The sequence below is a fragment of the Sardina pilchardus genome, chromosome 19 (genome assembly GCF_963854185.1).
Source record: "Sardina pilchardus chromosome 19, fSarPil1.1, whole genome shotgun sequence".
NCBI lineage: Eukaryota > Metazoa > Chordata > Actinopteri > Clupeiformes > Clupeidae > Sardina > Sardina pilchardus.
In genome coordinates this window covers 5,633,922-5,661,042 of record NC_085012.1, presented here as the reverse complement: position 1 = coordinate 5,661,042, position 27,121 = coordinate 5,633,922, and the positions used below count along the sequence as shown (strand labels likewise).

The window sequence follows — 27,121 nt, the reverse complement described above, 5'->3', positions numbered from 1 at the left end:
GTTCGGTGAAAGTCTGAGTGTACTATGACTACGTGCCACATGAAAGTCCTTAAGCATTCTGCTGGGTTCTACTTCTCCTTTTAGTCTTGCCTACAGCATGTCCTCTTTTTGTAGTATTTGTTCTCTGTGCATGATAGATAGATAGATAGATAGATAGATAGATAGATAGATAGATAGATAGATAGATACTTTATTGATCCCAAAGGGGAAATGCTTTTATGCATGCTTTTATGAATCTAGTCTAATCATGATGCTACTTTGTTTTCATAACATGAAATTGTTTATTCCTCTTAAGTGTATTTTCCTCCCTCTCTGCTCTTTATTTTATGTATACCAGGGTGTCTGATGCAGCTCAGAGCTTCCATCTGTTTGGCTGTATTTCTCTCTTCCTCCTTTGGACTCTCTGTGTCAGTCACCATATTGTGTTGCCTTGGCTAGTCTGCCTGGCTGTTTTTAATTTGTTACGTACTGTATGTATTATCAATGTGCAAGAAGAGCGTCCACTTCCTCATTTGTCTGACCTACACCTAAACTGTCACTTGAAAAAGGACGACTTTGTGTCTTGGGTTACATTGTCTGTGCAACATTCAGCATTTTAGAATTGGCCTCCATTCAGATCATGAGTCCTTTTCACTTTCTCCTTCCTAAAGTAGATATGATGAGGCATAACTTATTAACAAGATCAATACTGTTCTTACATTGTTTTTTTTCACAGCACCATGACATTACGTAATAATGAAAACTAAAGAGAGAGAGAGAGAGAGAGAGAGAGAGAGAGAGAGAGAGAGAGAGAGAGAGAGAGAGAGAGAGAGAGGGGAGGAGGGGGGACCTGCCAAACATCAGTATGTGACGTCAAAAGGTGAGACCGTGTTGCCGATGGCGATGGCCTCCACCAGCATCATGCTCCATCAGCTACACACACATGTAGCCTCCTTTAGGAAAACAGTAGCTTCAGCAACCAGAAACACCTTTTTAATCTTTACTTTGTTCATTGCACACAAAGGCTAACACGGAAGCTCAGATCCAGTCAGGTCAGATCAGATCACAGATATGGAGCACAGAAGAGTCTTTTTTCACCACTAAAAAAGACTACTTATTTCTGTAAGGCACACACCACATATTTATGTAAATCGCTCAGCCCCAAAGTCCCCCTCCACCATGGGTCTTATATTGACATTTTGCTTGAAACATTGAGCTGTGGTGAGATACAGTATTTCAAAATACAATATTTTTTATAGTATGCTTTTTTCAGGTTTATCATTAAAAAACAAGTAAATCAAGTACGCCATTGTAGCAGATCTGGGCAGCCAAGACATCAATGTGCAATGAGCTTGTCTAGCTCTACTGTAGACTGCCTAGAGTATACCATATAGGCCTACTGTACTTTGAGTTTTATTTTGGACAGCCACCTGTTTTGACAATTGCTCATAGTTACTTGCATATGGAGATAGTGTACTTCACCGCCACCTCTGATCACCAATGAGTCAGAGAGAGCAAGCAAGTACACTTCTCCACTTGCAATGCTCCACGGGGGCGTAGGTCAACACGCATATACCTGTAGGGCACTTCCAGGACTGTGCCTGACCGATTGTAGTGGGCCCCCTCGGGCCAAAACATTGCCCAACCCTGATAATAGAGTTCCTCTGACCAGAGTTCCTATAATTAATACATAAACTAATGCATACTTATCTTTACCCTCTAGTAAAACAAGATACACATTTATCACACTTAACTTTGCAGTGTCTATCTGAGCTGTTTAGTCCATGAGCCTACTGGCTCCCCACTGAAATGTGAGTCAGTGGGTCAGCTTTTCTGTAACTGACTAAAGGGGGCCATTACAGTGCTTTAAAGTGGGGCTATATAGGCTGGCTTCTGATTGGCCAGGAGAACATTTTGTCTGCTGATTCCTATAAGTTGCTGTACCCATTCCCACAGCTAGGTGGCACTTTTTTGAAACTTAGTAAATAGGGAAACTAACAACTAACTACATGTAACTAAACAAACTAACTGAAAACATCCTTTACTCTTGCAAGACTTTATTAAGGAGGTGTACTGTATACTAAATCTATTTATGTTACATGGTCGCTTCTCTTTAAGTATATGTCTTGAATAATAAACAAATGGAACATCTCTATGTTTTTCAAAAATAAATAAATCACCTAATAAATTCCCATAAAACATCACACTAGTCACAGACAAATCAGTAACACAATTGTTTCAAGTAGACAGATCTTTTAGAAAAGATCTGTACGAAGGTGAGGTCTTGCATTCTCTCCAGATTACGCTGTGTTCCAGCAGGGCCTGCCCTCCTGTGGGTGGATAAAAGTAAGATACTCAGTCCATTGGTATTTGTTGCCTATCTGTCTTTCAATGCTGAAACGTGTTGAAAGAGGAGGGCTAATTACCTGAGCTAATTTTTGCATCTTCCGAAGGTATCGTCTCTCTATGGGAGCGCAGATCATTGTCTTTGGGGATATAAATCTATGAAGAGATACAGTAATTATATGGAAGTGTTAAACTACATGTTATACAGATGTCCACACACAACTGATATGAAAACATTCCACTGGAAGGATGAATATCTTTTTACACTCACACAACAGCAGCAAGGCATCCATGAGCCGTAGGGTCAGTGAGAACACAGTTTGTGATACCGCTCGGAATACGAGTATGACTTACTCTCTTACAACATGTTGTTGGCTTTGAATCATAGGACCACACTGCGAAGTAAAACATAATAGATCCATCAAGATCTATCATCCTGTTTATGTCTATTATACACTTATGCAGGGATATTACTGTATGTCGGGGGTCTGAATATGTTATTGTTATGTAACTACTGTATAAGTCACATATTCAGGCATTGTTTGTAAAGAGTTTATGAACTCTTTATGTTGATCCACACTATATACTGTACCAGTAACCATAGAGCAAGATCAACTGGTTGCTTATTAAGGAAGAAGAATGAACAACCTATTGATTAAGAATAAGAAATTAAGAAATTGTTCAATTAAGACCTATCAAATGTGCAATGGTGCTTAATACAGACCCCATTGAGCACTAATACATACATGTACATACAGAGTATTAGTTCTGAATTAATTAATAGCTAACATATGTTCGCTAAAATAAAGAGAGTCATGTCCACTTACCGACCAGTGCGCAGTTCAGTAATAATGTTGCCCGGACCAGCATGCTGAATGTCTGGTGCCGAGAGACTGAGGAAAGCATGATGGCCAGTCCAGCCGATGAACTGCAATGGCAGTGACAGTGTGAACCTGTGTTAATGAATCAGTTTGTTGTATCTTATAGAGTCAAATGAGGAAGTCGTCACAGGCGGCTATTCAGAGGAGGCGAGGGAGGCACATAATTGTGTACAGTATGTGATGGTAACTGGTCATCATTATGTCACACAAATGCGCTGACTGTCAAAATACTGACACACTGTTTGATGCTGATTGCTTTTGAAAGGAATGACACAAGGATGTTATAGGCCCAAAACTCACCCATGACAAATTAAGAAACATAAGAACAACCCGTTTGAACAACGCGCCTGGCCTCTGATCACAAAATAACGCCATTCGATTAGCAAATTGCTTCTCAGACCAGGCATTTCAGATTGCTAAAATAGAGGCCTATGTCACCCTGTGGATTTGCAGTCACATGATGATGCTATGGTTTGATGAATAATGAGTCAGCTGTTATCATGATCTCATCTGATTACTGACAAATAGCTCTGCTCTGTGTCAGTAAGTAGGCTACTGTAACTGTGGTAATGGTGAAACGTGAATACTGTACAGTATGTGGTCAATTCTGGTAAAACATGCATAAAGTTATGTGTGGTTTTTTGTTATTAATTTAGCAGACACCCTTAACCCAGCGTGATTTACATGTCAGTTATATTACAAGGGATTGCATTGTCCCAGGAGCAATTTGGGGTTAAAGGGATATTCCACCAGTTGGGGAATTAAGCTAATTTTCCACTTCCCCTTGACCAAAACAATTGATATTTACCTTTTTCCCGTTCATCCAGCCGTTCTGAGTCTGGTGATAGCCAGGCTACAACTTTTAGCTCCAGCCTAACGTATCATTGAATCGGTTTATAAGTATAAACTTTTCTGATCCCGTGAGGGAAATTCCATCTCGGCATTTAATCCAATCTAACCGAATTAGTGAGTCGTGACATCCCAATAAACGGATCTGGGCGTTCGTTCGAATACAATAGAAAGAACATTTGGTTCCCAGACCACGTCTCATTGAGATGTGGCGGCGTTAGCCAGGCTAGTTTGTGGTATTACTCATTTTAAAGCGAGCACAGTTCCGAGCCTAAAAACCTTTGAGAATTGTGAGTGGATGAGGGAGCATGGCCCCTAACTGATTTGAGTTTGAGACCCCTTTCCTAGAGCATATAGGCTCTCAACCGGTTTTCCGAGGCACACTGATGTGCCGTGAGGCAAGGTGTGCCATGGAGTTTTGAAGATAAATCTAGTTTTTAAAACTGTTTTTGGAAAAAGGCCTACTACTCCTTGAATTTCCCCTTGGGGATCAATAAAGTATCTATCTATCTATCTATCTATCTACTATACATTAATTACATATATTCTAAAATGAAAAGTGATTCTAATGCCAGACTAGTTGTTCAGTTATTATTTCTCTATACGTCCTCAGTCCGGTGAAGCTGAACTCTGTCATGTGACTTCACTTGAGGCAGCACGTGCACCACACAGTTCCATTGTTGCCTTAGCCTAGAAATCTAGACGCCCCTAGCGGCAGCAAATGTAATTTGGCTGGCGGGGCAGTCTAGGCACGATCCATTGAGCCAGGGAGCTGAGAACCCCCAGCACCAGCGCTCCAATCACAGCGTGTATAGAGTCGGTGGGTGGGCTTAACATAATGGTGACTGACATGCGACCAGAAGTTGCGACGGCAACGCATCCTGTTATTTGAAAACAAGAAGATGATTCGTTTAGCGTTATCCTATTGCGTGGAGAGGGAAGGTTACGCATCCTGCTACTTGAAAACAAGAAGATGATTCGTTTAGCGTTATCCTATTGCGTGGAGAGGGAAGGTTACGCATCCTGCTATTTGAAAACAAGAAGATGATTCGTTTAGCGTTATCCTATTGCGGGGAGGGAATTTGAAAGACAACTGTTTATCCCACCCCTCCGATTGAGCACTGTCTACGGTGAGTGTCCAGACCCTACATCTTGATGTGGGTCTGGCTCGTCAGGCTATTGTTGCCTAGCAGCTTGACTACAACATGATTGCATAGCATAGATTGGACTATTTTGAGTTGATACTGTAAATGGAGTAATTTCTAGTTCTACTCACAAAATAACAGGCAGTACGAGGCCTAGATGCAACAGGGGAGAAACTAAACTGTTAAAGGGCAGTGCAATGAGACCTACCTCGCTCTTGGCTTTATCCTGTCAGAGGCGTTAGGCCAGGCCCTGAAGATGGTCAACTTGATTAAATTACAGCCTTTGAAATCTCTTCTCCATTCTCTGCACTGAAATGGGAGTTGGATATCAGAGTCTTCTTATACACACTCAGGTGCGTTGGCTTTCACAGTGGAGAGTCTTCAAAGAACTTCAAAGCAACATGTAACACACTAGGGGCAGTTATCTGATGAGATGTGACCTGAATGTTGTTATAGTCTAGTCCTGCGTACAGTAGAACAAATAAATAAATCAAACTGAGAAATGAACTTGTATAATAGAAACAGATAAACAAGAAAAGAAGGACTAAAATTAAAATTAAAAAGGAAGTAAAATTCTGACATTTCCATGGCCACGGTCTTGGCCTACTAGGGTACATGTATATTTGTATCATGTACAAATATTCACAATCATAAGACATGTGAGGTGTGTGCGAGACAAAATGATACATGAGACAGGCCTGCAACTTCATGATAAGAAAGGAAAAGGTAGACCTACTTGCCTGCCAACATTTCCTGGACATGATGAAGTGATATGAGACATGCAAGATGGGACATGCAACTTCAGATTATGTAATTTTGAATTGTTGAATTACTACATACACCAGGGTAGGAATGGCATCCACTTGAAATTATACAGTGATGCAGAGCGTCTATTTGTACCACCGTTTTTTATTTATAGATTTTTTTTATCAATATGCTAGGGCAGTGGACGTGGTTCTCAAACTTTTCTCAATGAGTACCACCTCAGAGAACAATTGACTCCCGAAGTACCACCACTATGACCATCATTAGAATACAGCAGCATAGGTCAATAATATATTGTGCATACTGTTTTGCATTGTTTTGTTTTAGTTCTTTTCAAGAAAGATAAAAAAACTAGTTTAATTTTATCTATGTTTCATTGCATTTGTTTTTATATCATTTTAAGTGATTATTTTGTATGAAATAAAACATCTTGGAGACTCCCTGAGCACCACAACAGAGAGTCCACATACTATCAGTGGTACCCGTACTACAGTTTGAGAACCACAGTGCTAGGGTAAATGCATAGGGGTGCATTTGTACCAGACAGGGTAGAGCACATAGCTGTGTGCACCGGGGGACGAATAGCATTCACTTCTAATTGCACCAGGGTAGAAAATGCACTGCTACCAGGGGTGCAAACAGCATCACCCTAAAAATGCTCCCTCAACCATACACACACTCACAATTCTCAAAGGTTTTGTATAGGCTCGGAACTGTGCTTGCCTTAAAATGAATAATACTGTACCTCAAACCAGAAGAGAGACAGAACAGTTTCACATAAAGACCCACCAGATGCTCTAACTAAGGCTTAGTTCACACTGGCAGTCGAAATCCGATTTTTTGCTTATCTGGATTGTATCTAGCTTGAATTTTGGGTAGTCTGAACGGCACAAAACCGCATGAAATGTGATTTTTCCAATGCTGATTTGCACCACATACGGAGGTGGTTTCAATATCACTTACTATCGGATATATCTGAACAGTCGAACCACTTGAATAGGATTTCAACGTGCCCCTTTCGTCATTTGCACTGCGACAAACAATTGCAACGTAATCCTGAGTGACGGAAGTGATTGATTGATTGATTGATTCAGCGCGTGCGCCAGGGCTACCAGCAAAACAAAAACCAACGTCATCATTTTATGGTGAAACATAGAAAACTGTAACGTTAAGGGTGACGAGGTATTTGCGCCGCGGCTACGCATAATAAGTTGGAAAATATAAAATATAAATCCACTTTCATCCATGACGACTTGGTTGTGTACAACTCTACCTAATGAATCCAGGTGTGTGTAATTTATATCGGATCTGAGCATTGCACGCCAAGATCGGATGTGATCAGATGTGATCACTTGCCATATGCAATGAGAACAGTCAGTCAGATAGATCAGGTTCTGATCGGATATGCAAGACATCCGATTTCGACTGCCCGTGTGAACTAAGCCTTAGGGGTCTCAAATTCAAATGAGCTGGGGGCCACTGCAGCCAACGTCATCTGATTGAAGAGCCATCACAGTGTTCAAGAAAAAAAAGAACGGATATTTTTGAAAATGTAGTGTTTTTTATTATTATTATTTCAAATAGCCTACTGCAACACATAACTGCAAGCAGAAAGTGTCTTTTTTTAATCTCTTCTGTGCTAGTAACCTTAGTTTATTGATGAAATACATATTACACAAATTAAAACAACAAACAAAAAAAGCATAAACGCAGGTTTATGTGTGTGTTCACACCAAATTAAAACATATTACCATCATCATCTTTGAGTATGAACAAAAGTTTATGAAGGGGACAATTTTACCCATCCAATTAGCAAATTACGACATGACAGGTTGACAACCACCTCAAAGTATGCACCTTTCAGTATATACTGTACTGCATGTTGAACATATTTGAGCAGTTTAAATTTCTTTTTTGTAATTTCACCGACATAAAAAATAGCAGGAAAACAATAATGTGTAAATCAACAATAGTAAACTATTACTATACCCACAAACCCTATGCCACTATGCAATAATGTAGCCCGGTCAAATCAGTTTCTATCGTGGGTGACTTTGTAGTTCTTCAGAACCCTATTTTTACCTCTGCTGTCTGTACCACATCCATTATCATCATGATTTACCACCAGCACCTCCAGCTTTGTTGGCCAGTGGGTCGAAAATAAGCATGGTGCTTTGTGGACACTGTTGTATACACACCTCCATTCATTCACAGACACATCTTCACTATCACTGTCTACGATCGATCATAATCTCCTAAAGACAGACATTCTCCTTTAGAATCAGAACAAGTGAATGAAGGGGGTAAATGTACCCATCCAATTGGCATATTATTATTACATCACGGGTAGTAAACTATTACTATACCCACAAACCCTAGTCTGTACAGTAGTTCTTCTGAGCCCTTGTTTTACTACCTCTGTTGTCTGTACCACATCCATTACAGACACTATCATCACTATTCCCACCGACACCTGCAGCTACTGTATGTAGGGCAGAGTGGACACTGTTGTATACGCAAAGACACACCGCCATTCATAGAAGCACCGTGACTTATCACTGTCTAGACGATCGATCATAATCTCCAAAAGACAGACATTCTCCTTCAGAATCAGAACAGGTGAACAACAGACCCAAGACTTCATCACGCGTTAACATTTTTCAACATTTGGTGCATTCCTACTTCAATTTGCGCAAAAGTATGGCCTGCATCACCTCCATGTCTTTATAAACACATGCACATCTTCTTCCTGTTTCTCATAGGCCTAATACAAGTAGGCCTAATAGCCTACTTTATAAAACTTTGTGCAGCGAATTTGGACTCTTGATATCTGACAGTGACAACTAGTGTTGGAGAGTAGCCTAGGCTATACATGAGATCTGTCACTGCATTGGATCGTCTGTTTTAATCAGTGTCGTTGTTTGTGGCAATTCAAAATACCCTCAAAGGCTGATTTACTTACTACAGTATTATGATTTTGACATCAAAGTCAAAAGTGGCCCGCGGGCCAGAAGTATGATAACCCCTCTCTAGGACATCATGCATGACACCAGGTGGAAAGATCAGAAAAACAACTACTCATAATTTTTAGCACATAATTGTCCCTGTGGTTGGTTTAAGTGGGGGAATTCAGTTCTTTGCAATTTGTAGCATCACCACTAGATGGCAATAAAGCTATATATTTACCCCTTCATTTAGAACTCACTCTGACAGCTTTCTCACAATCCATCATGCCTTGTAATAACAGTTGTCTAATGGTGTAAGTAAGAGTCAAAAACAGGAAGTGTTTCAAAATTGCCACAACCAAAATGGTCAGCAGAACGCTGTCATTGCTTTAATTTCAAGGAGGATGGTCATCCGTCTCTTAAACACATATAGCCTACATACATACACATATACATATACATGCAACTACACAACTAATAATCTATTTATACAACAGGTAGATCCTTGTCAAACTATTTATTAATTTCTGATTGGACAAGAGGCATTCCATGAGTCATCACGAGTAAGGTTATCCCATAACAACCTCACCTCAAGACCAAGTAATCACCCTGCTGCATTCAATTATCCAACAGTCCAGTAATTCAAAGCCTTTCAAAGTGATTTCACAACATGAGTTGATATACAGTAGCCTAGAAATCTATACGCACCCTAGCGGCCAAAGATATACAGTATAGTCATATTCAAATGTCCAGAGATCTCTTCATTTTTAATGGAACTGTCAACTCATATGGTTGGTTGGACTGTCAACTTTACATCAAGAAAACGTGCTGTGGTCTCTCCACATTTTTCTTGAAAAATTGTCCACTGCACATTTTTCACATACACATATACCGGTATTATTTGCACACAAAATGGCATTAGTGAGTGAGGTCTCATTCTAAAACGGGTAGTTATGGTCCTTGATTACACTCTTAACTTTACAGAGTGGGCGACACCCCTCCCCTTTTTAGAGTGCCTGCATCATTGGTCTGTTCCGTGTTCTGCTTATAAATGCTTGAGATTGGAGGGAAGCCCTGACATGTGAATCATCACATTTCTTGGTGTTTGTTTGAGAAAAGACACCCTTGAATATGGCTCTCCGTCAGATGGTCTGCCTGTTTTGTGCGCTCACTTTACTCTTCAGCAGCATACAGGGCGGTAAGTGTTTAAACACGTTCATCTTCATGTTCACCCTTATGTTGGGTTTTGTTTTTCTTTTAGTTTTGTCTTGCTGACAATTTTTATAGTCTGTTTGCTCAAACACTGTGTTGTTTTCCTGTAATGGACAGCCATGGTGCATTTCTAAACTAGTTTTCCTTCATTTTGCATCAAAGGTACGTACAAATCCAGTTTTGATCCAAAACCTGAGTCATGTTGTACTAAAGTAAGTCCTGTGTGCAGTTTGAATCCAGAAAAAATCACTCGGTGTATCATCTCTTCAAAATATGGGAGATGTATCCCTGCTGTCCAGTAAGTTGGAATAATCTACACGCTGCCTTATTATCCTTTCATTTACAGTCAATCCCTTTTGATTATTTATTCTGTTACCACTGTCTGAAAAGGCTCAAGTTCATGATGTCAGTGTGTTGTTTTTCATTCATTCAACAGCTTGTTTGGTAGAAATAAGGCGTGCTGTGTCCCAAAGAGATCAAAGTGGGTTCTGGGTGTGAGAAGGGAATTAAGAAAGGTGAGAATGTATTTATTTATTATATTATTTTATTTATTTATTATTAATTTACAAGGCAGGACATCTAGATAAATAGATAGATAGATAGATACTTTATTGATCCCCAAGGGAAATTCGAGAACTGTCATATTTGAGAGGACAACTATACTGTTTGGTGTCATATAAGGCAAGGAAATAAAGGACTTTTGATTAACCTCACCTCCTCTCCACAGAAAGGGAAACTATGTGAGCACGCCACAATGCCTATCCCCAACTTCATGCTCTGAGCCCTTTCAGCTAACGGATACAGACTTCAGCTTCTTTTGGAGCAATGTTACTGCTAAATGAGAGCCAGTGAAGTTGAACTGATTTGATAGTAAAAGGAAGACTTACAGTGAGGAGCACATGTATTTGATACAATGCTAAAACAGGAATATAAAATCATCATTTGACAATTGATCTTAATGCCTTAATTCAAAAAATGAGTAAAAATCAAACCGCCAAGGACACCAATTTTCTTTGTGATTGAAGAATGTATCGTAAATAGATAAATGTTTTCCTTAAATGCTAGGGGAAGGAAGTATTTGACCCCCTATGTAACCCTATGGGAATTTAACACATAGGGGCAGGCAGATTTTTATTTTTAAAGGCCAGCTATTTCATGGATCTAGGATATTATGCATCCCGATAAATTTCCCTTGGCCTTTGGAATTAAAATAGCCCCACATCATCACATTCCCTTGACCATAGCTAGAGATTGGCATGGTGCTTTTTCCAGTAGGCCTATTAGCCTGTTTGATTTGCATTGAGCTCAATGAGCATCAAACAGGCTAATAGGCCTACTGGAAAAAGCACCATGGCAATCTCTAGTTATGGTGAAAGGTGTATAATGATGTGGGGCTATTTTAATTCAAACGGCCAAGGGAACTTTATCAGGATGCACAATATCCTGAATCCATGAAATAGCTGGCCTTAAAAAATAAAAATGTGCCTGCCCCTATGTTAACCCTATGTGTTAAATTTCCATATGGTTACATTGGGGGTCAAATACTTCCTTCCCCCTAGCATTTAGGAAGAACATTTATTTATTTACAAAACATTCTTCGATCACAAAGAAAATTGGGGTACTTAGCGGTTTTATTTTTACTCAGTTTTTGAATTAAGAAATTAAGATCAATTGTCAAATGATGATTTTATATTCCTCTTTTTAGGCAACTTTAGCATGGTATCAAATACATTTTCTCCTCACTGTATGTTCTTGGTACAATGGTATAATATAATGTTGTAGCTCTATAATGACAATGCAGTATTTGAATTGCAAAACAGCTTGCTAGAAAATAACAATAACTGAACATATGATATGATAAAATATGCTAAATGTTTATTCTCTGATGATGCAGTCTTTAAACATATTGTAAAGTAGGCCTACATTTAATAAAATATCTAATTTTCATATTATTTTGTATTATTTAAATTCATAGTATTTTGCAATTTTGTTGTGATTAGGTTTTATTTTGACATTGTGAATGAGAGGAAATGTTTATCATCAAAGTGCACTGTAAATGAGGTAGTCAATTATGGGATGTGGCCAATTCAGTTCATGAAATATTCTCACAGACCAAAGGTCAAAGAATATCTAAAATTATTTGTGCGTAGGTCACTGGCTAAAAACTGTACCTTTGGCAGTTTTAATGAACCTTCAGACGGCAGGGGATATGTGAAAAGTACTGTAGGTCCAATTATTTAAAAGCATGGTACTTGGAGAACGTGTACAGTTAGGAGCCTTGGACATTTTCATATAGAACCATAATCAAAAAAGGGTCTTTTACACTGTAAAAATGTAAAATTGAATTGCATTGAATTGGTCCACATTCATGGACAGATTACAAGCCTCTGAGGCCCTGGGAACAAACGTGAAAAGGTGGTACACAGGTTGAGCTAAATAGGGACTCTATTATAGTACATCACACTATAGCTTTAGGCTCCCTGTGTTGAAATACATTGTAATTTCCCACCTATTAAGCAAGGTTTATACATTCATTCTGAAACAATTTTAAAAATATCACCAGTGACATTATTACACAGGGTCAAGCCATGTATGGGAAAAAGTTTATGCTTTGGGCTAAGGGCTTTGTGGTTATATTATATTATTGGGGGCCGAGCAGTGAAGCTACGAAGCCCCATCGTGTTTGTATATTTTCTTAATATTATGCATCCTCTTCCAGTGGCGCCTGCAGGCGTACGGCCGTACGCACTGTGCGTACCTTGAGACTACTCATCAAGGAAAGAAAATTACCCTTGTGCGTGTGTATTCACATCAAATTGGCCTACCATAACTTCCCAATGCACAGTATCCCATTAGCCGCATGCCATGCCATCAGGCTATTTACAATTTTCTATATGAAGTTTGTCAACACGTTATCAAAATTAACTTAATGCAGAGCTACTGTATATCCACGCGCACATATTTCATTTGATCAGGAGAGATTACGCACGCAGGCGCGCAAGTAGGCTACTTATTGTTTTCTTTTACTCGGCTATCTATTATGATTATCAGAACACAATGTGACGCTAAATCACTAACTCAAATACTCATCGTAGATATCGCAAGTTTTTTTAAACAACGAAAAGAGAAAGAATGGAAGATGGAGGCAGGAAAGCTAGAGGAGATTCCAGGTGGGCAATAACAAGCTAGGTAGACAAGTTCTGTGCTTGTCGGAACGTTAGACTAGCAACACTGTTTAACATCAGACGTTAATGCTTGAACAAAACGTAACTTAGCAGTAACTTAGCTGTGTAACGTTGTCCAAATGAGTATTGTGTAAGGGATAATCAACGACGCGCCGTGCGTTTATAGGAAAATAATGCATGTTCGAAGTGGTAATAAGGACCCGACGCCGCAGGCGGAGGGGACTATAGGCTACACTTCGATAAGTGCATTATTTTCCTATAAACGCACGGCGCAGAGTTGATTATCCCGCTTATACTGTACCACTGCTACTATCACTTTCAAATTTCTAATTGTATTATTGCATGTGGATGTTATAGCCTATGTAGGCTACTTTTTTGCTGACCAATGCACAAATCTAAAACCGAGAAACGGACAAATATTGTAGCCTACAATATCAGCAAAATATTTTCGGGGGGGGGGGGGGGGGGGGTGTTGATTGGTGTGCGTACCATAGCATTAATTCCTGCAGGCGCCCCTGTCCTCTTCTTCCGCCGTGGGAGTCTATGGCAGCCCAGAGAACCAGCTGGTGAAAAGTTGTGAAATTTGGCACACTGATTAGGAACCTGATTCGTATCACCAATTTTCATGTCAGCAGCTCGAGCATTCTAGTGCCACCAACAGGCCAAAATTGGACGTGTGTTCACACACCTAATCTTTGACCTGTCACTCTGATTTTCAAAACTCGGGTATTGTTAATCCTTGGACCAGGGCTGGACTGGGACCAAAAAACGGCCCGGGCATTTTTGGCCATAGTGGCCCACCATGATAATTTACACGATAAAACATATGTGCACACTGTTTTGTTTGTAAAAAATATTTAAGTAAACCGCAGTAGCCTGCATGGAAGCAAGTAGGCTAGCCTACCCTTGCTAAAAATATATATATATTATTATTATACACACACACACACACACACACACACACACACTAGAGTGACCTTTAAACCAGCAAGGATGAGGTTGTGCACAAAACTCATGCTATTAAATGCTTCACTAAATAAAACCTGCTATAATTTATGTTGAGCATTTGCACAGTTTTAGCCAACAATTCACCTTGATACTATTTAGTGAAGATGTATAGGCTACACATCCCAAAACATTTCCATTGTTAATTCCATGGGCTATCACCATTCCTGTTTCATTCCATGCGTCTGACTGCATGTGTGTATGGGTGTCTGCTTGTCGCAAAGAAATGTGATAGTTTGCTTGTTGTACTGCGTCAAGATTGACAACAATTTCGACCAATCGTGACTGTCTTAAGATTTCAGAAGGTTGATGGCGAGCCGACAACTCGTTAATTTGGGTATCGCAATTCAAATGCATGCGAGAGGGTTAGGCCTACACAGAAACCACACAAAAAGACGCGCTCACACTATAAAACTTTGTTTTGCTTAACTGGGTGCTGAATTCTACATAGTAGGCAGGTTAATACATCTAAAAGAAGCAAGGGGAAGAAGCAGTCGCAGATTTCAAACTTTTAATTGTTCGTTGTGCGCCCAAAAAGTTCAGCCAACATTTCGGCTACTTCTTACCTGCCTCACAGTAGCTATTCTGACCTCCTCCTCAATCTGTCCCTGCTGGGTCACGTCTCTCACCTCTTCCTCCTCCTCCGAATCAATTTGAATAGCTACTCCTTCCTCTGTGTAACTCTGTTGCACACTCGCAAGTGCCTCTCTGAAGCCTGCACTCGATGCTGCTTCTGCACTGCTGCTATATGTCGACGGCCCTGTTTGAACTTGTGGTGGCAAACATTTCTGTAATTTTAGCACATTTTTGCTGCATCCACTTGTAGGCTTTTGCCTTTTATCTCGCAACTTCTCTGCGCCCCCCTTGCGCTTTTGTGGTTTGTCTTCGTACATTTTCATATAGGCCTACGGACGGTATCAGACTCTGGTCGAACTCCAGTCAAGAGGGAGATGAGGCCGGGAGAAAGATAGGGAGGGCCCTGAGATTTCATTGGACTAGCCCAATGTCCATTAAGGCAGTCAACCAATGGGCCGCGATTCGCTACCGTTGTGGCCGTACGCTATATAAATGAGCCTAATATTTTTTTTTATTATCATTGAATTGACAGCCTCGGCCCAAATATGCGTCGGCCCACCGGGCATTGCCCGGTATGCCCTATGGCCAGTCCATGCCTGCCTTGGACGAAGCCGAGTTTAACACACCCTATGATGTCAAATCAATAAAACATTTTCAGATCACAAAAATTGTCCGATCATCACGAAACTAAATGCCTGGTGGTGTAACACAGAGCCATATATCTATGGCACACACTCTAAAAACTACTGGGTTGAAAACGACCCAAATTGGGTTGTTTCTCACCCAAGGCCTGGGTGCCATGAGCCATGTATCTGTATGGCTCTGATGTAACATTATTGAGTTACTGTACCACGGCAACTCTGGCCTTCTGGCCTTCTGAACTACTGCTTTGCCCCTTCATTGCTGTTTGCAGCTATATTCATTATTGTTATTATTATCATTATTATATTCTTGTCCTGCGCTGTTTAAACAATGTGGCTAATAGGAATATTTTTGCTCCACTTTTTGCCTTCCCATAAACAGATTTACCAACTCTGACCTAATCGTAGACATGACTTTAGTTTGTTTGAAAACATTTTATCTACAATATACAGAACTATGCTTAGAATTAAAAAATGAACAATGGGTGTATGTACAGTATGGGAACATAAATTATACAGACACATGTCAATGTATTATAAAATAATTTAATAGAACATTTAGGAATATTACATGTATTATACAAATAAATAAATCCATAAATAAAATGATACAAAAGACAATTATAAACCTACAAAATGTTGTTGTCGTCATAAATAATAAATAAATAGAATACTAATAATAAAAAATAGATTAATCTCTCAGTATATCAACAGACACTCAGTATATCAACAGACACTGCAACCCCAAGTTGATCAGTAGAAGTAGCACAACGATGTGCTACAGGAACAAGAACAGCCCAAGGAAGAGGAAGATCCTTCAGGGAACCTCCATACAAATCATATATGGGCCATTTTTTCTTTGTGAATCCTCCAGATTATGCATAGGCCTTCCTACAGGACATGCCCTCCTGTGGTTTGATGAAAAAAAGGAAGGCATTCAGGGCTTGGGTATTAGATAGATAGATAGATAGATAGATAGATAGATAGATATATAGATAGATAGATACTTTATTGATCCCCAAGGTGAAATTCAAGATATTACAGTATTCCTGTATTTTAGATTCAGAATACTCTGAGTGTCTTTCAAAATCAAAACATGTTCATTGAACTGTCCTTACCTGTTCTAATTCTCGCATTTTCAGATGAACCCAGTGAGCACGTCGGGAGGTGCAGAATTTAATTCCTTTGGAAATAAATCTGAAGAGATCCGAAAAAGATTTGTACTGAAGGGTTACACTGCTGACAGTGAATCAGATGGCCATATAGACAGAAGGGGAACACTTGACTTAAAATAGAGAGAGACAGAGAGAGATCGTTTTTTTTTGTACTTACATAATAGCATCAAGGCACCTAGCAGTCCTGGGGTGATCAATACAGCCAGTGATTTCTGTCCTAATACGGCTGCGACTCACACTTTTACAGCATGTCCCTGGCTTTGAATCCTGGGGCCACACTGCAGAATAGAACATATCAAATCCATCAGTACAGAACCAATCCCCGTTTGTAGCAACAGGTCAACACAGTTTGCGTTTAATAATATACCGTCCCACTGACAAGTGATTATCGAGAGTCCTGTCAACTCACCTCCCAGTACGCAGTTCAGTAAAACTGTTGCCAGGAGCAGCATGCCGAAAATCTTGTGCTGAGTTGGAGTGGGTATCATGATGGACAGTCCAGATGAAGTAGTAGAAACAGGGAGGCAGTGAGATTGACGGCTTCAATCACTACCTTGTGAGTGTGTGTGTTTGTTTGCTTTATGTTGTTGGCCTGCTGTCTCTTATACTGTTTAAAATGAGGAAGCGGTCATCGTCACACCCTCATAGTGTACGAGTGGAAACTATTAATAGTTGAAGACATACATCTTTTGGGTCTACCTCTTTTGAGAGCATATATGGACATGGTCAAGATTACATAAGTAGTCTAATGATTACACATGATTATTACACAAGTAGCAGAATGAATCTCGATATCGTTGGTGACATTGGTGGGGTTTTTTTGTTTGAGTTGTTTGGGACTTGTTGCTAAGTGGGCTGCTTACATATTGTGACAGTGCTGGTGTTTCAGATCACTAAAATACAGCCCTAAAATAGACCCCGATCATTTGCTATCATATGATGATTACATGTTGATACATTTCCATGTGTCATTTTACACATGATCAACATATTCACCTCTGTTACGTGTGTGTATGAACAAATTCCCACACTTGTCATTTGCTTGTCATTTCAGCTCAGCCTACTGCGATGGCTCACCCTTGTGTTTCACAGCACAAGGATTACCTTACATGTACTGACTGAAAGAAAGAGGAGAACAATACTCAGAGTACTCTAACAAAGGGATGGGAAATAACAGAGTGACTGATCAGATAATGTCAGAAATTGGAGCCTAGCACAATGTTTTAATAGAGAAAGAGGTGGCGGAGCCAATTGAACCAACCAGATTTTGTAATTGTGTGGCTTGCTGTGGCTCCGCATTGCCTACTAATAGGGTGGACTAGGCCAAGAGTTATTATGATTGCTGTTAGCCTAGCTAGCGTAGTTAGCTATAGGTTTAGTCAAAGTTATTTTTTCTTTCCAGATTTTAAATTGTTTTTTTTTCTTCAGTAATTATGTGTCAACTATACACGGGACACTGAAAGGCCGAGCTGTACAAAACTTGGTGGGCATCAATGATGTTGCGGAACCATTGGTTTTGATCTGTCACCCACCCACCACATCGGGCCGTCGTTGTAATACCTGCGTTGTAATCGCAGATATATTTCGATTAAATTTCCGGGAAAGTGGTCTGAAATGACCAAAGGAAGAAACATTTTTGGGAGTGATCTGGATCACTCTCTAGATCCATTATTATGTAGGACTGAGTAGCGGTCATATTGTGTACCTCTTTGCGGATACATCTAGTTGTAAGGAGTGTGTGTCTCTGTGTGTCAGCTTAATACAGTTAATCACTCCCTCTGTGTGTGAGATGCACTTGTGGTCTTATGACTTGTGACTCTCTACTAGATAACTCCTGCCTCAGACACTCCCAGAAGGAGGCCAGCTCCTGGGTGAGGGCCTCTCCCTGTCCATCTGGAGGCCAAACCTCATTTGTGTCGCTGTCTGTTCAAAAGTCTCTGTGACCCTAATAAATGATTGTATGCTTCAATGTACACATATCTCTGTGTTTTCAAAGCATAACAAACCTGTGTGATCTATCAGGCCGGACTAAGTGCGTGTTCCCTGGGTCCCCATAACTCCTGGGGAGGCGTAGCTACATATAGTTTTCACATTATGGATCAACACATTTCAGTAGATTGGTATATAGGTCATACATTGTGGGAAGGCTGAATGTCATGTGACCGGAGCAAAACAGATATGACCCATGCGCTGCCTTTGACTTACTTCATGACGAAGAGATGGATTCCTTCCACAACCCCAGTGACTCCTTCTCAAGCAACATGCTTTAAGAGGAAGTTGTGCATAGCAAAGCATTACACTGACATTCATCATACTTAAAAATAAAATATAGTGGCAAGTTTTTTTTGTTTGTTGTTGTTTCGTTTTTTTATTCATGATTGTGTGTGTGCCAGCAATACTGTAGGCTTTATCACCTCCACCAAGGAGGTTTGTTTTCATCGGGGTTTGTTTGTTTGTTTGTTTGTTTGTCTGTTTGTTTGTTTGTAAGATAACCCAAAACGCTGTGGATGGATTCCAAGGAAAGGTTTGAAATGACCCAAGGAAGAAACTATTCAATTTTGGGAGTGATCCGGTCATCCGGATCACCGTCTGGATCCAGGAGGCGGTTATGTTTTCGCTTGGCGGAGGTCTGCACTCTTGGAGTGCTTTTCTGGTTCATAATATTTTTCATTAGACGTCACAGAAAAGTTTAGAAAAAGTTTCCTCTTAACTACGCTCAGGCGGCTCTGTACAGTATTTCAAAAGTAAATGAATCACACAGGTGATAGGGCAGGGGTACGTCATTAAGTGTGTCATTGCAATGGCAACATTACTGCAGGTGCCTGTGAGAACATGCAGTTTGTTGATGATTTAAGCCCCCAACACTGTCATCAGCACCCAAATGGCATTTAATCTCTTCACTCGCTCACAGATTTTATGTTACACAACTACAAAATATTGGAAGTGATTCCAGTAACTTTTAATTACCTCCACCAATTGTTTTCATCAGGGTTTGTTTGTTTGTTTGTATGTTTTTTGTCTGTTTGTTAGCAAGATAACTCAAAAAGTTATGCATGGATTTCGATGACATTTTCAGTAATGGTCTGACAAGACCCAAGGAAGAAACCATTATTTTGGGAGTGATCCAAATCACCGTCTGGATCCAGGAGGCGGTTATGGAGGTCTGCACTCTCGGAGTGCTTTTCTAGTTGTATATTGTGAACAATAGGTCCTGCATTAATGTATGAAATGTTCGGTAGTCCTGTACAGAATGATATTCGCATGGTTACAAGTGGGTAAAACCCTGGTGACAACACAACACAGCATATAACAGGCCACACATTACTTAATCATGTCTGAATTGTTTCACAACAATTATCCTGGTGTCATCTTGTGAAATTCACTGCAGCCTAATGTTAATGTCAGATTGTTGGTTTGTTATAATGTTATCATGTTTCCATTCCATCACATTAAATGGATCCAAATCAAATACCAATGTTTCATATACAGTACAGTACGTATCAGATTTCGGTCAGTATTTTACAGCCCTAATTTCCATGGAATTAAATAATTGTTTTTGGGTAATTTCTGGACAAAATGGAGTATCTTACATGTCATTATTGCATTTCAAACCTCACCATTACATCTCCTAAGGAAGTATCTTATCACTATAAATAATTGAGAAAAAAACATTTCTCCAACAAAATCTCCAACAGCTCCAGTGGTTGCCAGTCAAGTCATGAATCACCTACAAGATCCTCCAGTCCTGCTCACCTACAAATCTCTCCATGATCTCTCACCTCACAATACCTCACAGATCTCCTCCACCCCTACACTCAGTGGTGCTCCCAGTGGTCCTCTGACAAGGACCTGCTGGCCACCCCTCGCACCAGGTTGCAGACTTTTGGACACAGGGCTTTCCGTGAGACCGCACCCACACTAGTCTACCACTCCATGTCCGCTCTGCCTCGTCCCTGGGTTTTATTTCTGGGTTGTTATGAGTTGTGCTGCTGATACATTACCTTGAAACTACCCTCTTATTGTATCTGTACAGTAAAGTATTGCTACATACACTATTCCACTTAACTAGGCAACATGCTTGTCAAACATGGAATGTATGGATATCATATGCAATAGAATGTTACAATATACGTATGGAAATAGAGATCTACTTTCTAGAGATAATTACAGTCTCTGTGTGAGACACACATTGGGCAGCAGTGTCCAAATCCATCTGTGTTGACCAATTAGCTGAATAAGCTGCGCCTGACTACACTGAACACGCTAACGTGTTAGCAACACGCTAATGTGTTAGCAACACGCTAATGTGTTAGCAACACGCTAATGTCTTAGCAGCGGGTCCTGGGCCTCTTCGGAAGACTTAATAAACCAGGAAAGGACCGGAGCACACAGATCATTTCAACAAGTTTTAATGGGGCTATAGTGACTAATGTCTTTATCAGGGTCAAACCACCAATGTGTTATTTCATAAATCATTTTAACAAGCTTTAATAGTGCAAGTGACGAACGTCTTCATCAGAGTCTAGCCGCAAATGTGTTATTTCACAATAATTGTAACAAGCTTTAAGTGTGCTGCTAGTGACTAACGTCTAACCACCAGTGTGTTATTTCACAAACATTTAGATTGGATCATGATAAAAAGCCACAGAGAGACAAAGCTCTCCAACTGTTATGACACAGCAATGAGTTGCTTACAAGCACCAACATGGAGAGGTTCACCATCTTGACTTAATTGAGAGCTGCTCTGCTCTGCCAGAGGAAATCCCCATCTTGTGTGGAAGACTAGGCGTAGCACAAGATTCAGCTGAGCTCACCATATCAAGTGCTTTCTTTTCTTGCTATTTTGTTCTGCATTCAGTTGTCAGACAAGCCAAATGTGCTGTTGATTAGCATGAATAATCAGGCTATACAATGGTCATACAATAGCACATCAAAATGTTCAGATCAATAAGTACTAGCAAAGTCATAAGACCTATTGACAAATTAAGATCTGGGTAGTCTCTGAAAGTGTGCCATAGTGTGTCATTCCACAGTTAGGGAGATGTCAACTCTGTGATCCTACTTTGCTTGCTGCGATCTATGTCTTTCTCATTCAGTCATCAATGCAAAGTGATAGTTATCTAAAACCATATGAAACAGTTAAGGGTGTTGACTTCTTATGACTCTGAGTTTGAGTTCCACACCTACACTCCTACACGAGTCCTACTGCTCCTATCTCACTTACAGTATATTCCAATAGTGTATAGCCATGCTATTTCCAGACACAAATCACAGTATTGAAAACATTCAGTTCAACATTTATTTATTTCATCAGGTAGTTAAATACAGTTAAATACAGTACCAAGTAGGCCTAACAGTCATCTTTTTAGGGAAATATAAATATAGAAGGATAACACCATCATAAATAACAAATCCATATGAAATGTCAAGATAGCACAACTTTTTACATTACATAGCTTCTCAGACTTATAAATATATATATATATATATATGTAATTCAAGTTAATATATGTACACAATGTTTAGAATATTAATGCATAATAAATACATAAATAAATACTAAGTACCAACTTCATTTTAAAAAATAACAAAAAAAAACAAGTGTGCTTTATATAAGACCACATAAATAGTAAAAATAGTAAAAATGTAAAAATGAATTCAAATAAATCCTGAAAGTCAAAGCAGCCTCCGTAAACTCAGTGCAGGTGCAGACCCTGAAGGTGCAAGTAATCTCTACGGCTAATAATCTGGACGCTAAACCAGCGTCAATCTGTCACTGTGATACTTGAGATTACAAGCAAACACACAAAGAGGCAAACAAAAACCTCCTTTACATGTTCACAGTAGTGACATTATTCCTCGAGTCCAAACATGGTGTACCTTTCTGCAGAGGGATCAGAAAAACAAAACCCAATCAGTACTTTCATATTCTTGCATGGCAGTATATATAGACCTGATTATGAGTGGCTACTGGTGACAGATGACATGCATACAGTACATACTGCTGTACTAACCTTCTGCAGCTCATGCACTTTGATCCTGACCCACTTTGCATGTGTACCACTGCAGAAAACTCTCCCTTCACTGTAGAATCTGTAAAACAAGGCAGGCAGTACAATAGATCATCAGAACTAGAGTTTGTTTTATCCTAAATCCTAAATCTATACCTACAGTATATCTATCAATATACGATAATTTACAACCATTACAACAATTTCAAAACATGTTTTTGAGACATATATAAGAATAGAATAAAGAAGCTAAGCATTGATATCTCCCACTTACATGACTGCAGCTTTGCACTTCTCTGTCTTGGGGTGGATAATACACTTGTTGATATCAGTCCTTATGCGGGCTCCGCTGACTGTCTTACAACAGGTCTCCTCCTTTGGGTCCTGAGCATGCGCTTTAAAACAGATTCAAACAGAGCACATTGATGTTTATACACCGTGGCAATAAAAGCTGCCAAGAATTCCTTATCGGTGATTTTCAGAGATAACATGAATGCAATTAGCTATAGAAAAATAAATCAATAATATAGATGAATACTACAACATGGTCATCATAATATGACAACATAAAGGAGAGGGCTTACCTTGCGTGCAGCCCAGTAGTAGTGTTCCAACCCACAAGAGGCTCAGAAGACGCCACATTGACGTTGACTGCATGATGGTTTGTAGCTCCGATGTTCACTCAGTGACTTGCTGATGATCTCTGGCTGAGTTCAGTGCCTGTGCTTTGGTTGGGTGGGGAAGACACTGGCTATTTATCACTACCTGAAATGAGGAACTCCAAGACTCACTCAGCCCACACCTCGTCACCAACGGAAAGATTTAGCAATGAGTAGCATCTCCTTCAATCCTGAGACGACAAGACATATATGGATATACTACCCTATTATCCGGCGAGGCCCTTGCCCTAGACCCCTTAAGGCTAAAGCACCCTATAATGATCTGAAGGGATCTTCTGTGTTGGAGACCTCTCCTCTGCTCATTGATAAGTGACCTTCTCTCAGCAGTGGGAGATGAGAGACTTTCCTCAGTCTATGGTCTTGATCCTGAAGGGGAGAGTCAGCATGTCAGGTTTTACAGCAGCGTCCCACGGGAGCATGGAGTTGGCATGTGGAGCAAAAACACTAGAGTTGTGTGTAGGCAGAGGAAATCTACCCTGGAAAGTCCTCCCCACACCAGACTAAACATGCCCGCATGTCTGTAGAATATTCCCCGTCATTCAAAAACATGAGGTTGCGTGGATATTTCACATGGGATTTATTGCTGTGGGTTTTAAGGAGTCCAAGGTCATGAATTCCCTTCCCAGTGATCTAGCCAACTAATACCACACTAACCACATGTACGGAGGCATCTTTGGTTAACATTGAGAAATAAAGAAAATTGCACGTTTTGTTTCATTCCCTTTCAAGCTCGTACAGAATTATGCTGCTAGGGAATTAGTCTCTACGATTATATGGCCAATGAATACAAGCATGTCCTCTTTGTTGTGAATCACATTTAGGAACTGTTCCCCATTTCATTGTGTTATTTTACTGGACAGTTATTTTTTCCACTGAAATAGTCTGCGTCCAATTGTCATACAGCGTTACCAGATACTGGAATGTGGTTTCACTTTGATTAACTTAATTTGATAGGGGCATTGGTCTGCAGTTGTATAACTGATCTTTTTTTAGGCCTATTTGTTCAATTTGACCCAGGTACAGCACAAGAAACTAAGTAAATACACATGAGGTGGATTTTTTTGAGAAAAAAAAAAACAGAAATGTGTTATATGAATGAATGAACTATGCACTCTCAGTTTCAGTTGTTATTCAGTTTGCATGCAATTAATGAAATCCATTCAGTGCTCTATGAACCAATCCATGGAGTTCTGAACAGACATTGCAAGGAGGACTATCCTGTGACTGGACATGAATGAACATCTCTATTGTGAAATTATCCAAATTTGCTAGCGTATTGTTCCCTTTTTTCCCCTTTAAGTCTAACAGGAAGATGCACTCTTCCTGTGTGGCAAAATTTCATTCATGCAGTTTGGTGCAGCAGAAGCATCCAGTTTTGGAACGTTTCGATCGTCACACACACAGCTCTGAGCGACCACAGCTGCACATCTGTGTCTGTGTGTCAGGTGTAATTATAACACCCCGGCTCCCAATATAGGGCACGTTGCTCACAGTCATAAGGAGGAACCGCTGCAGGAAAGCCCCTCCAAGAAGCCATGACGAGCGCTGCATTCCTCTCCTCTGACTCATCACTCAGACAGCCCTCAGAATCGTGTCGAGCTGGCTTAAGGGGTCAAGGGGGCCGCAAACGGAAGCCACTCTGACCCAAATGTTTTGGGTCAAAGTTGTGTTTTGGCTGTTTTCAATGATTTCATCCAGTGGGTTGGTTGTTTGGCTAATTTGTGGCAAAGGAAAACAATGATTTGTGTACATGTTTTTGAGGCTTTGTTAGTGATATGTTACTTAGCTGAAGTGACATACACTGTACTGTATTGCCATGCCTAGCAACCTTTTGGAAAGGATACTGTACATTGTGATTGGTCCCTTATGTTGTGGTTATGTCTGCCATTTGACCTACTTACAACTTTTTTTCTCTCAAAAATATCATTAATTTTCATTTGGCTATCATGAGGTTCCATGGCTTTTTAAAACATCTTGGGTATCTTATTTTACCTTTGTACACCTGTGATATCAACAGAAATGAATGGGTGAGAGTAAATTGAGTACAGACACACAAGATTTAATCTGACTGAATGTTCACACACCTACAAAGTAGTTCTCTTCTCTTCTCTAAGAGAAATGTAATCACTTTTAATGGGAATGGGACATTTAATCATTTTCTTGTGGGAAACCAACTGACCGTTAGAAGGTTAATTTGCACAACGCTTGCCATGTTCTCCTTTTTAGCAACATTCAGACACACAAACATGATGTTGCATCTTAACAAACGGAGGTCAAAGGTCAAGTGTTCCCACAGTCCATAAAAGATAACAGGACTTTCCCACGCTACAGATTATTGGTGAGAGTTGACCCGTCCTCTTGAGCGATGCTTGCCTTATATGGAAATACCTATGATGAAGTTTTCCTGTGTGCTCAGTAAATATTCAGTCAAGTACTTGTGATTGTATCTTTGTCATTTAGGGCCAACTATGACAGAAGAAAAATATAATAATATTGGGTGTAATGTGTAGCCTATAGCTGCGTTTCCCAACCTTTTTTCCTTGATGGCCCCCTTGTCTGTGTCTAAGACAAGCCAGAGCCCCCTACCCAAACTCCTACCCGCATACACACACAAGACAATGTTTTTATTCAACAATCAGTGTCCGGGGATGAATTACCAGTGCCTAGCCTGACCTGAAGGTTGCTTAAATTTATAAATCAGAGGCAATAAATAGCGGTGGAACAAAAACATGTTTTAATTTGGATTATGCAGAGTTTTGATTATCAGATTGGGTGGATTGGGATTTTGTAGCCTACATCTAATGTCCACAAATATAATTTTGGTAATCTCACAACCTCAGTCCAAGCAACATTGTAATATTGGACAGACCCCCTGCAATCTCTGGGGACCCTTAATGGGGTCCGCAGATCCCAGGTTGGGAACCGCTGGCCTACAGTGTCACCTGTATCTGTACTCCCTCCCATTTAAAAATGAAGATAAGGCAGAGACACACTGGATGCCTAAGCAACTTTGCATAACAAGTCGGGATAAACATCTAATTTTTGCATAATGTTTAGAACATTGCTGTGTCTCATCTAGCATGGGTATCTGTTGTAACTGTCATGATAAGTATATGGGAAAATATTGGAGTTATTTTATCACTTCTGGGTGCTATAGCTAATTGGTTTAGCCCACCTCAATGAGCTATGCTAAGCCATGCTAACAGTGAGTCCTCCTCAATGGGTGCCTCTCAACATCTCTCCTCGATCCTCGATGCTTGATCCTTGAGGGGCGTTCCCACTGATCTATAACTAACACTGGATAGACTATCCCATTGTTGACGCCCCATCATTCTTTAAGTAGATCAGTGAGGATTGTGGCTCGAGGAGCGAGGGAGAATGTATTTATAAACCCAAATGAGCTATGCTAAGTCATGCTAACAGTGAGTCCGCCTCAATGAGCTATGCTAAGTCATGCTAACAGTGGGTCCTTCAGACTGACGAGACAAGAAGGATATGTATCATCTTCTTTAACTCTTAGGGACAGTGAATGAGTCCCAAATTGGTGGCATGTCTGAAAATGAAAGCTTCTGGAAAACATCTACCCTTGATAGGAAAAATGTAATTATACTTTCACATTCACTTTAAGGAACTAAAAAGCATTACTAAGGCCCAAAACATTTCAACACCATTACATTCACCAGAGTTGTCTTACTGTATGTGATAATCATAAATCATAATCATAAA

At 40.0% G+C, this 27,121-nt stretch overlaps 2 long non-coding RNA genes across 2 annotated transcripts; one reads left to right on the top strand and one right to left on the bottom strand.

Moving 5' to 3' along the window:
* The first annotated feature begins 9,976 nt into the window (after positions 1 to 9,976).
* On the top strand, positions 9,977 to 11,002 carry LOC134066454 (uncharacterized). Its single transcript, XR_009936439.1, has 4 exons — positions 9,977 to 10,108; positions 10,285 to 10,420; positions 10,559 to 10,637; positions 10,850 to 11,002. It is a non-coding gene; the product is annotated as an uncharacterized LOC134066454 (long non-coding RNA).
* An 11,313-nt stretch (positions 11,003 to 22,315) lies between these two features.
* Positions 22,316 to 23,012, bottom strand: LOC134065676 (uncharacterized). Its single transcript, XR_009936319.1, has 3 exons — positions 22,990 to 23,012; positions 22,719 to 22,797; positions 22,316 to 22,588 (listed from the first exon to the last, which is right to left on the bottom strand). It is a non-coding gene; the product is annotated as an uncharacterized LOC134065676 (long non-coding RNA).
* Between the last annotated feature and the right edge of the window lie 4,109 nt (positions 23,013 to 27,121).